The sequence below is a fragment of the Orycteropus afer genome, unplaced genomic scaffold (assembly GCF_000298275.1).
Source record: "Orycteropus afer afer isolate SDZICR_OR568_19922 unplaced genomic scaffold, OryAfe1.0 scaffold00001, whole genome shotgun sequence".
NCBI classification, from domain to species: Eukaryota; Metazoa; Chordata; class Mammalia; order Tubulidentata; family Orycteropodidae; genus Orycteropus; species Orycteropus afer.
In genome coordinates, this window is record NW_006921588.1 from 39,128,551 (window position 1) to 39,142,435 (window position 13,885).

General features: G+C 35.3%; 1 pseudogene; it reads left to right on the top strand.

The window, feature by feature from the left end:
- The first annotated feature begins 8,384 nt into the window (after positions 1 to 8,384).
- LOC103208605 lies at positions 8,385 to 9,824 on the top strand (annotated as a pseudogene).
- The last annotated feature ends 4,061 nt before the right edge of the window (positions 9,825 to 13,885 follow it).

Below are 13,885 nucleotides of genomic sequence, written 5' to 3' on the forward strand. Positions count from 1 at the left end.
TTGGAAAGAAGAAAAACAAAACCACTGGTCATCTTTAGTTTTGAAAACTGATTAATACTCTGTTTTAGGGGAGGTATTGTTTATTATTGTGATGAAGGAGATAGGGTCCTTGTTTCCCAATTGGTTCTTCCTGGTAGATCAGTGTGTATAAAAGGAATTTGGTATTTGTAGCACAATTCCTTTTTAATGGAATAGCTTTACAAAAATTCAATAACTGGGTAGTACACAAATATTAGATGAACAAGCCACTCCTTTATCTTCTATTTTTGGGAACTTTTCTTTAACCTTTCCTTGATTGGGTCTATTCTTCATCACTTAAATAATATTTGTCATTACTATTGCATGCACATAACAACAACAACATTGCATGTGCCCTAATATTCAATGGGCACATTTTACACAATGACACCATTGCATTACTGACTCTATTTCACCTTGCTTTGATCCCCAGATCTAGTTCTAGCCACTAATTCTGGTTAGTCCTTTATTCTATCAGATTAGTGACAGTATGAGCCTAATATTTGTTTTGTACTTGCCCTTTTATAGACTTGTGTTGACAAGCCATTTCTTATTTGTGAAAGTTCTTTTGAATTAATTTCCACTTTTTCCCTTCCTTACCAGGTTATTGGAAAAGCTATTAAGGATACTTTCTCTTTAATCATTCAAAGCATTGAATCAAGATGATCCCAAAGATCATCCATCTATATGTCTTATCTTTCTTCTGATTCTCACTTATGGACAATATTTTTCCCTTTGAGGAATCATTTGGATGTACAGTTCAGCCTAAGGATTGATTATTTTACACATTCTACATCATTCAATTATACCTACTACTGATGCCCATTAGTCCTTGACTTGTATTGCAGCCATTAGATTTATGATGTTATTAAAATAGTGCTGTCCATGAAAATACAAAATCTAGAACATCTTGACCAACAAAGTTCCCCCTAAACAAATATAATATTACATAGACAAGAACACTTGTTTGTGGTTGCAATGCAACTTGAAGATATTGCATTGCATCATCTCCAATGTAATCATTTTGTAAGTTGGGATCTTATGAAAGTGTCTCCTCTAAAGTTTGTGGTTTTGCCATAGGATTACACAAAATTTTTCTGATAAAGTACAGGAGTGCTTGTTCTAGTACTTTTTGAGGTTCACCACGTCCATAAGAAACAATTTGAAAAAAGAGTTACGTGAGAAATCTCTTTAAAGCTGCATGTGATTTGCTGAGAACTCAAATGTTAATTAATGTAATAAAACTCATATTCAAAACAGAAGAAGTCAATGTATGTTTCTATGTTTGCCTTGTATTTGACATTCAGGGTGGAGAGGTGCTTAATAACTCTATGTAACAAAGTTCGTTGGCACAGTTCATGAACTTGATATTTAAACAAGAATCCATGGACATTTTCAGTTATCTTTATAGTTTAATTCTTTTATAACACAACTGCATGAGATTGGCTAAAACACTATAAAAAAACGCAACACATTGCCGTCAAGTCGGATCCAACTCATAGCGACCCCTCCTTGGGTTTCCAAGACGTATCACTATGGAAGTAGCTTGCCCAACCTTCTTTCCGAAAAAAGCTGCACCACACTAATTTTAATAGCAGCAAAATCAATTCCACATTCATATATTCCATATATCAGCTCCAATCATCAATCCCCCACACAAACAGGTAGAGAATTGGTCAGCATTTCATATTATGTCAGAAGTGTACCATTTGAGCATCACATTAAATATGACAATGGAGTAGATTCTTCCAGAGAATCATATTCATTCTTTTCTAGGCATGAAACTAAAGGAACTTCTAAAGGGCAACTCTCAAATTGTGGCTCTAATTTTAAAATGGGCAGAAAATGCATGACTGCTAGTTTTTTTAAAAAACTCTCAAAGTATTTAAATTGAAAATTAATTTACAAGCGTTTGTCTTATACAGTATTATTTTGAGGACTATGTATTATGGAGTTGTAATTATAAAAAAAAGAGAAAAAATGTGAAATATCAATTAATATTATTATAAGTATTTGAACTGTTTACTATTTCAGGTTTATTAGCAAACACTATTGTAATTACTTTCAACGTATGCAACACTGTTCTAAGTGTCTTATAAAGGTTAACTTATTTAAACCTCAAAACAACCCCAAAATTGATGTACTGTTATTTTAATTAGATAGTCTGATTGTAAATTCTGTTCTCTTAGCCAATACTTAATGCTGTTAATAATACAAGATTGAAAGCAGTTGATAAATCTCAACTTTATAAACTTACACTTGCCTATAAGTTTTCATTATGCAAAACATGATTCTGACATTATAAGCAGCAATATGCTCATAACTTTCTACACATAAATTTATTGTGGAAAATATAATATTTTCCTATAACTGTATAATGATTAATAGCTCTAAATTTGGAGGACAATTTTAAATTAGAATAGTAGAATTTTTACCATCAAGAAAATAATTTAGAAACACAGAGGTCACAAGTTGAAATAAAAATGATCACCTTTCAAAAAGTATTATCATTATAATATATACTCTAAGAAGGAGTAACAAATCTTGAGTCCCTTTAACTCTGGGTCACCAAGTGCTATGCTGTGCTCATAGTGGAGTAAATATCTGTGCTAGATGGAGATATCTGCCAGCAGATTTTCCTTCTTTAAGAGACATATTTTTATCCTTAGAGGTAAATGCTGAACTAAATTGTTTTCATTACAGAATGCCTAATCAGAAAAACTCATACACTTGGGAACGCAGAACTCATCAAATAACTTTTTCTAGAAAAAGTGACTGCAATATAAGCTGGCTAACAGCACTACTAGGACCTCTGGTAGCATAGTGCCTAAGGCACTTGACTGCTAACCAGAAGACTGGCGGTTCAAACCCACCAGCCACTCCTCGGAAGGAAGGTTGGGCAATCCTACTTCCGTAGTGATACTGCCTTGGAAACCCAAGCAGGGGTCGCTATGAGTCGGGGCCGGCTCGACGGCAAATAACAAAAACAACAGCACTACTGTCTCATCTTTGTCCTTCCCTCCCCACTTCTTCTTTCCCAAATCTTCTATTAAAACTCATCTCAAAAAAATCAGTGGGTACACCCATTCATACTACAGTGTAAACAACTCAGTGAACTCTGTGCATTACTCTACCCTGGTTGTATTTAAATCATAAGACCTAATGTGAGAATTAGCCAATTGGGCTGAGGAGGTATTTAAGAGTATTTTCAGTGCACCAAAAATTATCACACTTCTACAGTCTTCTAATAATAAGAGCTTTGCTTCTATGCATTTTACTTAGAACTAGTATAGAAAGGAGGTACTATGCATACTTCAGTTAATATATAAGGCAGCAAGCTTACTCCTAGTGGGAGGTGGAAAAAAAGGCCACATCATTCTCAGCGCTCAATTTCTTACAAAACTAAATGATGGTTGACAATGAAATTCAAGCTTCTGATTCTTATTAAGGCTGACTATTGAAACTTGATTATGCCTATAATTACACACTGCTTGAATCAAGAATGTCAAATAATGGGGCAAGACCTCTATATCTGGGGAATCAACTTACAACCTAGGTTGGTCCAAGAACCTGCTCATATAACACTCAGTCATATATTGTCCCGAGTTTAACCTGGAAAGAAGTGATGGGAGGACACTTTCCAACAAGTGGCCAAAACTGAATTCTCCATTTCTGAAGTTCCAGCTGATCCTGGGGACTCAGGGAGACAGAAGGAGATAGAGAGGCAGAAACAGAAACAGTGACAGACGATAGATACGAACAAATGGCCTATAGATTTGTGGCTGAAGTACATGTATGTCTAAAATTATAAACAAGTAAAATAACAAATTCATTAAATTTTTTAAAAAATCTATAATGTGTAAGTACAGAAAACTAGTTTAATTAAAATTGTTAGTGTTTAAAGTTTTATTGGTAATTGTTTGTTACATAGAAATAACCTAAAAGAGATATTCTTTTCTGTTACTTTCTTTTAAAGGAAAGTGAAATTTTGATGTACATGTATGGTAAATAATTTATTCAAATATGTAAGTGATTGAACACATTATTCTCTATTTCATAGAGGTTTAATAGAATCTGGTTTGGAAAATATGAAACAGCATGTGCTTTGACAGAATATGCAATGAGTATAAGAAAACCTCTATTAATTATTAGTTTTTGAATTCCATAGTGATTATCAGTTGCACACACCTTGCTGTAAACTAGTAGCAGGTCTAATTGGAGAGATCATAGTATATGTCCAACAGCAGCTTGAAACAGGCTAATGCATACATTGAAGAGATTTAAGACATTCATGCTGAAAAGCAGCAAGCCTAGGAAGAAACATCATGACTTTGAGTTTTCTTAGAATCTGTGCATTCTATGCCACATGCTTACTTCATTCTTTGGCTCCAGTTCTTCTTGGTTGGCTTTGATTACCTCTACCCCTTCCTGGATGACTCCATTAACCTGGTGTTTCTGGTAGTAGCAACCTTAATGTTGACTTAGCTTCTTTTCCAGCTTAATCTCAAGTGCAAACCAATCTACTATTGCAATTTCCATTGTCCTGATTCTCTGTCTGGGATAATTGACTTTCAAAAGCTCTGTTATTAGTGTTGTTGTAGTTAGGTACTGTGGAGATGACTTCAATTTATAGTGATTCTATGTGGTTTTCTAGATAGTAACTGAAGAGTTGATGCTTTTGAGTTGTGGTGTTGGCAAAGAATATTGAAAGTATCATGGACTGCCAGGAGAACTAACAGATCTGTCCTAGAAGAAATGTAGTCAGAATGCTCCTTAGAAGTGAGAATGGACAGACTTCATCTCATCTACTTTAGTCATGTTGTCAGAAGGGAAGATTCTCTGGAGAAGGATATCATGCTTGGTAAAGTACAAGCTCAGTGATAAAAGGCAAGGCCCTCAACGAGATGGATTGACACAGTGGCTGCAATGATGGGCTCAGGTGTAGCAAGAATTGTGAGGCTAGTGCAGGACCAGGCAGTAGTCTGTGCTGTTGTGTGTAGGGTCTCTATGAGTCAGAGATGACTTGATGGCACCTAACAACAACAATCTTCATGGGAGCGGACAGGTCTTTCCCCTGCAGAGTGTATGAAAGGGTTTGAACTGCCAATGGGTTAGTAACTGAATACTTCACTGTTGAGCTGCTAGGGTGCCTTAAAAAGCTGTAAGGATGTATAAAAAAATGAGTGGTCCTAGATGGAAATTCTGTTTTGGGTTCTGCCAAAAGCTAGTAATATACCCTTGTTAAATTTTTGAACTTTTTATTTACTGGATTATTAGATTTGAGATGGGATGGCTAGATTATATGATTTTTAAGATCTCTGATATTATGTTCAGTTTGACATAACTTGGGTTGATTCAATTATTTTATCCATTTCTTGGGTAATGAACTATTTGAAAGTGGTAAAAGACAAAGTATATCAGAAATGTAGTGCCAATGCCAATCAGTATTTTAAGAAAATTGAGGAACTGCATGGTTTAGACATTAACTGAAAGCGAACAATTAATTCTTATTCATGAAATTCTCTAGTATTTCCCAACAGCATGATTTTACCATACAGCTTTCAACCCTTTCAGCTTCCAGGCTATGCTAGATCAACCTGATTCAGTGAGATGTTAACATCATGCTATCTGCATTTTTTCAGCTTTGAATTCTCAAAACATCTACAAGGAAAATTATTGTTTTTGACATTATTTGACTTTCTTGATTCAAGCAGGGTGTAATTATACCCCTGATCAAGTTACTATAGACAGCCTGAGTCCAAAAAGAGATATCACATATGGAAGCTTTATGGTTAATCACAAACAGATACAACTGGATTTTTCTTACCCCACGCTGTAGTCTAAGGGTCATTTATATTTTTTACAATAAGTATAATAAGACTACAACACAAAGACATATGCTAATATATAGTTGGTGTTTCAATTAAATATAGAATTAGGAAGTTGACATCTATGGAAGCTTTATGGTTAATCACAAACAGATACAACTGGATTTTTCTTACCCCACGTTGTAGTCTAAGGGTCATTTATATTTTTTTTACAATAAGTATAATAAGACTACAACACAAAACATATGCTAATATATAGTTGGTGTTTCAATTAAAAAAGAATTAGGAAGTTGACATCACTTCCAAATTTGCAGTGTAGTTGTATGAAGCTTTTAAATTAATTCATAGTATATGCATTTGTTGGCCACTGAAAACTCAAGTTGATTATTCCAGCTGTGACAACAGGGACCTTTTAAAATATCTAGTCAACTTGGCTAAAAAGTAGCAACAGAAAATAAAAGTATTAAGCTATTGGCTCATGTAGATCCAACTTGTATTAAAGTCTTTTTCATGGTTTTTACATTGGAGGTACTGTAACTACTAGAGTTTTTATCTCACAAAGTAAAGTTTCAGAGAAAAAAAGCTATACATTCTTATATATGTTATTTATTTGTATTCCTACCTATCACACTCGATCTTCTGGGATTATTGTCACTCACTCTGTCTTTAATAACTAAAATGAAGGTAAGTTTTTAAAAAAGAAAAGAAAGAAAGAAAATTAATATTAAGACAAGACTCACAGGGGCCACATAGAATTACTGTAGATGCTAAAAAAAAAATATGAGTGTAAATAAGAAAAGATATTTAAAACCAACCCTCCAACCTTACTGTAAGTGTGAAAAAGTTATTAGTCATTTATACATTTCATGGGAGCTCTGGTAGCATAGTGCCTAAGGCACTTGACTGCTCACCAGAAGGCTGGCGGTTCAAACCCACCAGCCACTCCTCGGAAGGAAGGTTGGGCAATCCTACTTCCGTAGTGATACTGCCTCGGAAACCCAAGGAGGGGTCGCTATGAGTTGGGGGAGACTCGACGGCAAACAACAACAACAACATACATTTCATAAACAAAAGGTCAATATTTTAGTATTTGGGCATTATTACTATATGAGTTATTATCAATGCCTCCAAAATATAGTTACTGCATCACACACACACACACAAACCACTGCCATCTAACTGAATCTGACTCATAGCAACTCTTCTTTGAGTTTCCAAGGCAGTATCTTTACAGAAGTGGATTGCCCAGTCTTCCTTCAGAGGAGTCGCTGGTGAGTTTGAACTGCAATGCTATAAAAATGGAACATGTAAATGGATGGTTTAGAAAGACAACTATTTGTACAGATGAAAACACTTAAGAGACTGTAGAGAAGCAAGATGACTTTTGGATCCCCAAAATCTGTTTTCAAAAAAATTTGGCTAATAAATAAAAAGCAAAAACAAAAAATAAAACAATCGGAAGATTGCATTGTGGTGTCAGCAATATACAGGCATATCTCATTTTACTGTGCTTTGCTTTATTGTCCTTCATAGATATAGCATTTTTCTACAAATTGAAGGTTTGTGGCAACCCTACATCAAGTAAGTCTAGCAGTGCCATTTTTCAAACAGCTTGTGATCATTTTGTGTCCCTATGTCACATTTTGGTACTTCTCACAATATTTCTAATTTTTCATAATGCTATTGCACACTTTGTAGACTACAGTTTAGTGCACACATAACTTATATATGCACTGGGTAAACAAAAAATTAATGTGACTTGCTTTATTGCAGTATTTGCTTTATTGTGGTAGTCTGAAACCAAACCTGCAATATCTCTGAGGTATATCTGTCAGTGAAAGAGTCTTCTCTATTTTTGGATAAAAATTGATGATGATTGAGTAATAATATATTTTTCCCCTTAAAAAAACTTTTAAAATACTTTTTTTTAAATGTGCAGTGAGGGTATTATGTGGTTCTTAGGGTTTAATCTTTTATCATTTATATTCCTAACTTAACATTCTTCATATTACCTTGGTACTAGAGGAGGATGTGAATAAAATAACATTGAATAAAGCTTTGTTTGACAGTATCTTATCAGCCACCCTACACACTTGGGCAACAGCTTTCAATACTAACATGTGACTGAAGACAGTTTAAATTTAGATGTTATAAGGCATGGTATTTTACAGATGTAAAACTGGCATCAGATTGCAGTGTGGTATCCTATTTTTAATTTATATAAATGTATTTTCTTCCTAAAAGACCCTTTAAGAATTCATGTGAAGAAAGTTCATTTTGCAAGTTTAGAGATGGTTTATTTTTGGTAAGAAAGCACTTGGTGATACTGTGTTAGGGCATCTGTCTTATTCTTTACCTGTTTGCATTTAAAATGAGAAAGAGAAAACAATTCTCTCATTCTTGCAAGTATACTTTTATATTAATGATGCTTTGGAAGGGATTATTTTCTCTTTGAGTTAAATGCTTTCATTATATTTTTTTATCTTGAAAGCAAAGGAAAACTGGGAGGGAGGGTCCTGAGGCAGGGGCTGGGCCATGATGGCGGCAGTCTGCGCTGTGGTCTGGGTGGCCCAGGAGAATCAGTTCCTGCCAGCATTGCTGAGCTTCTTCATCTGCAACCTGTACTTCGGACTGCACAAATGAGAGGAAGAAAAGAAAATTTTGCTTTATCATCCAAGTGAAGTAGAAAAAAAAAATGAAAAATATTAGAAATGTTGGATTATGTGAAGCTGTGGTACAATTTACAAGGACCCTCAGTCCTTCAAAACCTGCAAAATCTTTGCATACACAGAAGAATAGACAATTCTTCAATGAAGCAGAAGAAAATTTCTGGATGGTCATGGCTGTTCTGAATCCTATCATTGAAAAGCAAAGCAAAGATGGAAAACCCATTGTTGAATACCAAGAAGAGGAGTTGTTGGACAAGGTGTGCAGTTCAGTGCTACAGCAATGCTACAACATGTACAAGCTTTTTAATGATACCTTTCTAAAAGCCATGGAAAATGGAGGTGTCCCTCTCCAAAAAGAAAGATTAGAGAAATTCTTCCACCGGTATCTGCAAACACTGCATTTAAAGTCCTGCCACCCACTGGACATTTTTGGTGGAATCCGCTTCCTCCCATTGGATAAAATGACTTATTTGAAAATCTGGTCCTTTATTAATAGAATGGAGGAGAGCTTGACTATCCTCAAGTACACTGTCTTTCTGTATAATGATCAGCTCATCTGGAGTGGATTAGAACAAGATGACATGAGAATTTTGTACAAATACCTCACCACATCACTGTTTCCCAGACACATTGAACCTGAGTTGGCAGGTCAAGATTCTGCAGTTTGGGCAGAAATTCCAGGAAATCTCCAGCACTATGGAAGGTTTCTTATTGGACCCCTGAACCTTAATGACCCAGAAGCAAACCAGATTCCCCAAAATTTTTGTAAATATGAAAGACACTTAGGAAGAGCTCCATGTAATTGTTTATAAGGCCATGAATGAAGCCTTGTGCTTCATGATTGACGCCTCTACAGCCCATGTTCAGTTTCTGCTGAAGACTGGACAGCATCCTTGGGCCTCAGCTTATCATGCTGGCATCTGAAATTTGTGAGCAGTTTAACATCAAGAGAATGTCTGGTGCTGAAAAGGAGCCCCAGTTTAAATTTATCTACTTCAACCACATGAACTTAGCTGAAAAGAGTATAATTCACATGAGGAAAATGCCCAGGGTGTTATTTACATCCATTCAGCCGAATCTCATGAAGATTCTCGGTGACATCAACAGTGATTTCACAAGAGTGGACGAAGAAGAGGAGATCATTGTGAAGACAATGCGTGATTACTGGATTGTTGGGAATGAGGCTGACCAGGGGGACTTGTATGTTATTTTGGATAATAATAATAATAAAATGCAAACCTGATTTGAGTAAATGAAAAGGTAAAGAAACTGTGCAAGGCGATTCAATAACATCTTCTTCTTGGATTGACTGGTCACCAGGTCCCTGGATAGATTCTCTAAACAGCTTACCCAGCATTCTCTTCACCGTTGCCAGTTATTAGTCACATTAGTGACTAGATTAATGACAATAGTAAACCAATTCTTGCTTAGAAGAAACCGATTTCTACTCCATCTCTAGACTGATGATCCCAGAGACTTTTAGATTTTAATTATTTACGTGAAATTAATTCAAGGTAGTTTGTGCCATCTCTGTCATTCCATTCATTGGACACAATGTGAATATTTTACTGAAAAAAAAAGACTAATAAACTGTTGAAGTTTTTTTTTTTTTTTTTTTTTTTAATCCTTGGTTTAGTTAAAAGGTAAACAAAGTCAGTTAGACAAAGCACACAACCTTTGTAGGTATTTGGGCAGTTTTCTATAAGGATATCAGAACTACCAGCTGTTAACTATTTTTAAAACAAATGTCAAGCTTAGTTTTTCATCTATATAATAGAAAAAGCGATATCAACAAGTGTTTATTAACACCATTATAGTCCCCATTCCTTGGAATGCTACAAATAATATCAAGAAATTGAAAATTTAGTTCCTGCCTATAAGATAAAGTTCATGGTCTGTTTGAGAAGAAATGATGCATGGAAGATCCATGAAACAATTAGGAAATAATACAAGGAAATTTAGGGTGAGCTTCAAAGTGTGAAATGGCAACTTTTCACAGTCTCAATGTCAGTTATATATAGCCTAAAATTTATATAGATGCTATAAACCCTGGAATTATACAGATATAAAGCCAATATTGGCTTGGGATATGCATTTTTTGTTCTCTAGATTTATTTTGTTTTTTTCAAGAAGAGGTCTTTATAAAATAAGAGTCCTCTTGTAACCTGAGTGTTGGAGTGGGGATGAACATGGTACATGGATACTCTTTCTCAGTACTAAAGAAAGGGATTGGGTTGAAAGACAAAGAAAGAGATATAAACATAGATGTAGGACAGAGGTTGGTGTTTGGGATAAAATAAAAATATGCAAAGTCACAAATTCAGAGCTGATTGGCATTAGGGTTAAAGTTATAAAAGTGTTTTATATAATAAAGACATCAATATTATCTGGAACCAAATGATGTAAAGAGTGAAGAGATAGAGACTCAGGCAGGAGTGAAATGATAAGAAAAAAAGATTGGTATCTCTAACCAAATAGGTACATGGAGGAAAGGGAAATCTAATTTTCCAGAACTCTTTAGTCAGTGCTCTACCTAATGACTCACCATTCTGCCCACAAACTCATAAGCACACTGTTTGTCTGCTATTCTTGTCAATGATTTGTCTTTAACTCCAGCACTTGGATGTACTAGATACCACAGTAAAATCTATTAAAAAAAAAAAAAAAAAAAAACAGTTTTTGAGTCTACCAAAATCGTAAGCTAAATTTGCAATTAAAGATACATTTTTTTTCAAATAATTTTAATTGTTATCCACAATAAAGAAAAAGAATGCTACATATCAGTCTTTTTCTCTTAACAGCATGCTGTCCTGTTTTCTTTCTAGAAATGCAGTGCTTTTTCTCATGTGTTAGCTTATATATTAATTTAATCGTTACCCTCTCAAAGGTAATTGTATGATTGGAAGGCAGAGTGGACACAAGGATGTTTAAGAGCTAAATCTGCTCAGATTTATTGTATATTTGATTGACTGGGGAAATGACTTTCAGTTGACATCTGAGCCAACAAGTTAGCAGAAATAAAATTTTGCTTAATACCTTTGCATCAATAATCTAGGCACAGCCTTATTGATTGAGAAAGTCTGATCAATAGAGTATTACTGGCTGCCTAACTGTAACTTTGCCAGACTTTTTTGCTAATTCTGCTGATGACCTTCTTACCACTGCTTCTTGGGTTCACCTTTTTTCTACTTTGAAATTCAATTTGCTCCATTTGCTGTTATTTAAAGAATTTACACATTCAATTGATTTTATTCTACCTGCTATAGTTAGTGTATTGGATGCAAAAGATTGCACCTAATCATGGTGAAGCTTTAGAACTGCCAAATGTTCTTATATTTATCAAGTATTTTCATATAAAATATAGTTGGGAAAAATAACCCAGAACAATCAATTACAGTGCTTAACCAATAAAAAAGGGGTTATTCCATTTTGTAAAGATGACGCAAATAGGCAAAAGACTTGTAAGCATTAAAGAGGATATTGTGATATTGAGTGAAAAAAAATGGAAATAAATATCAGCCCTGGTTTTCAGAATAGCAAGATAATAAAAGGAAAGAGGCAAAAATATTCCTGATGGACAAAAAATAAGATCTTATGGAATGTTTAAAGTTTAATGAATTTTGGAAATAATTCTCAAAAACTGTGAAGGTCTGAGATTTATAGGCTAAGAAGTAAGCCTGCCACTCTTTTATGGATGTGGGCAGAAGACTCAAGACTGTTGAGTCAGTGACAAAGGACTTTATCATTCAGAACAAGAACAGTAACCAGTTATCAGCATTTGTACAGGTTCCCCAAGCTCTAATTCCCACAAAGCAACGTTAAGTGCAGACGACCACACACATGCAGTATGCTGTGTTACAGATGAATAACCTTGAACTTAGTATACCCTAGTCTTTTATAATAGACAGTAAGCCTGCCTGCCTTTTACTCCAGAGGGAGACACTATCTCTATCTTGCAAGGCTTTTGCTATACAAACATCCTTGAGATGAGAGTTGGAACAAAAGCTGTCAGTGGCTCTACTCTCAAGATCTGTAGAAACATGAAAGACCCATGGAAAATTGTCCCTCAGCTATTATCTTTTGTGAACCTCTCATTTTATAGTCATTGAGACTAGAATACCCTGAGACCTGAAGAACCACATTACCCTACTAAATCCCTATTCCTCAGTTTCTTGATCTTTTCATTACTAATGACCTTTTCTTCCACTCTAATTCAGTTATTCATTCCCGAGACTCACTGAGGACCTTATAATCACCCAGATTTCTCTAACTCTGATAAACTAAATTCAAACATCATCCAACCACTGACCACAAAAACAGCCTCCCTTTTCAGACCTCTTACTCAGTAACTATGCCAATTCTTCAGCCTCAAGACTTCCTTTCCCTTGACCTCTGTTCTTCATCCTTCTCTGTCAACAGCCATTAATCTTCACATTCTCCCTTTCCAATTTATACTCCATTGTCAATCATTCCAACTTCTCTCCTCAACTTCCTCGTCCATTTTTTTCACACTTGAAATTTCCCCAGTGAAACCTCAGTTGTAGATACAATCAATTACCAGCTGTTTTCTCAGATACATCTGAGTGCTGGACATTGCTGTTAAAAATGGCACACTTGAGCAGATAGGTTTCAATACAAATTCACGGTTTCCCATCTCAATCTGACTCCTAACATCACATTTTTAAAATTCCTTCACTCTACTTTACTCTACCTTAATCTGACCCTCACTCATAAAAATATCACATCCCTTCCTCAGCACATAAAAATATAGAAGCCATCAGATAAAACACTCAATTTCCTAACACCAATTCTGCACTAATAGCTTTAATGCCACCCATCTTTTCCTTTGTTCCTTTGCTCGAAAGCAGGTGTCTCTTCCATTACTTAAAGCTGAGGTTAATTTTGCTATCTGTGCTTTAAGGTTATTTCAGAATCTGCTAATTGTCCTCTAATATCTATTTTGTCCTTCCTTTGCACTAGTACAGCCCTGAAATTATACCTGGGACTGTGGCCACTTTGAATGAGTACCACAGTTTCCATCTATACCAGTAATTAAAAATGGCTGTAGGATTTTTTCCTACTAATTCCAGTGTGAATTTTACACTTAGAGCACTTCTCAGTTTGGACTAGCCACATTTCAAATGCTCAATAGCCAGATATGGCTCATGGGTATCACATTCATCAGTTCAGGATTGGAGTATTATCTTGAGAATAATGTTGTTGTTGCTTTTATGTGCCATTGAGTCGTACCCAATTCATAGCGAGCCCTCCTTGAGTTTCCGAGGCAGTACCACTACGGAAGTAGATTGCCCCATCTTCCTTCCGAGGAGTGGCTGATGGGTTTGAACCACCAGCCGTCTGGTTAGCAGT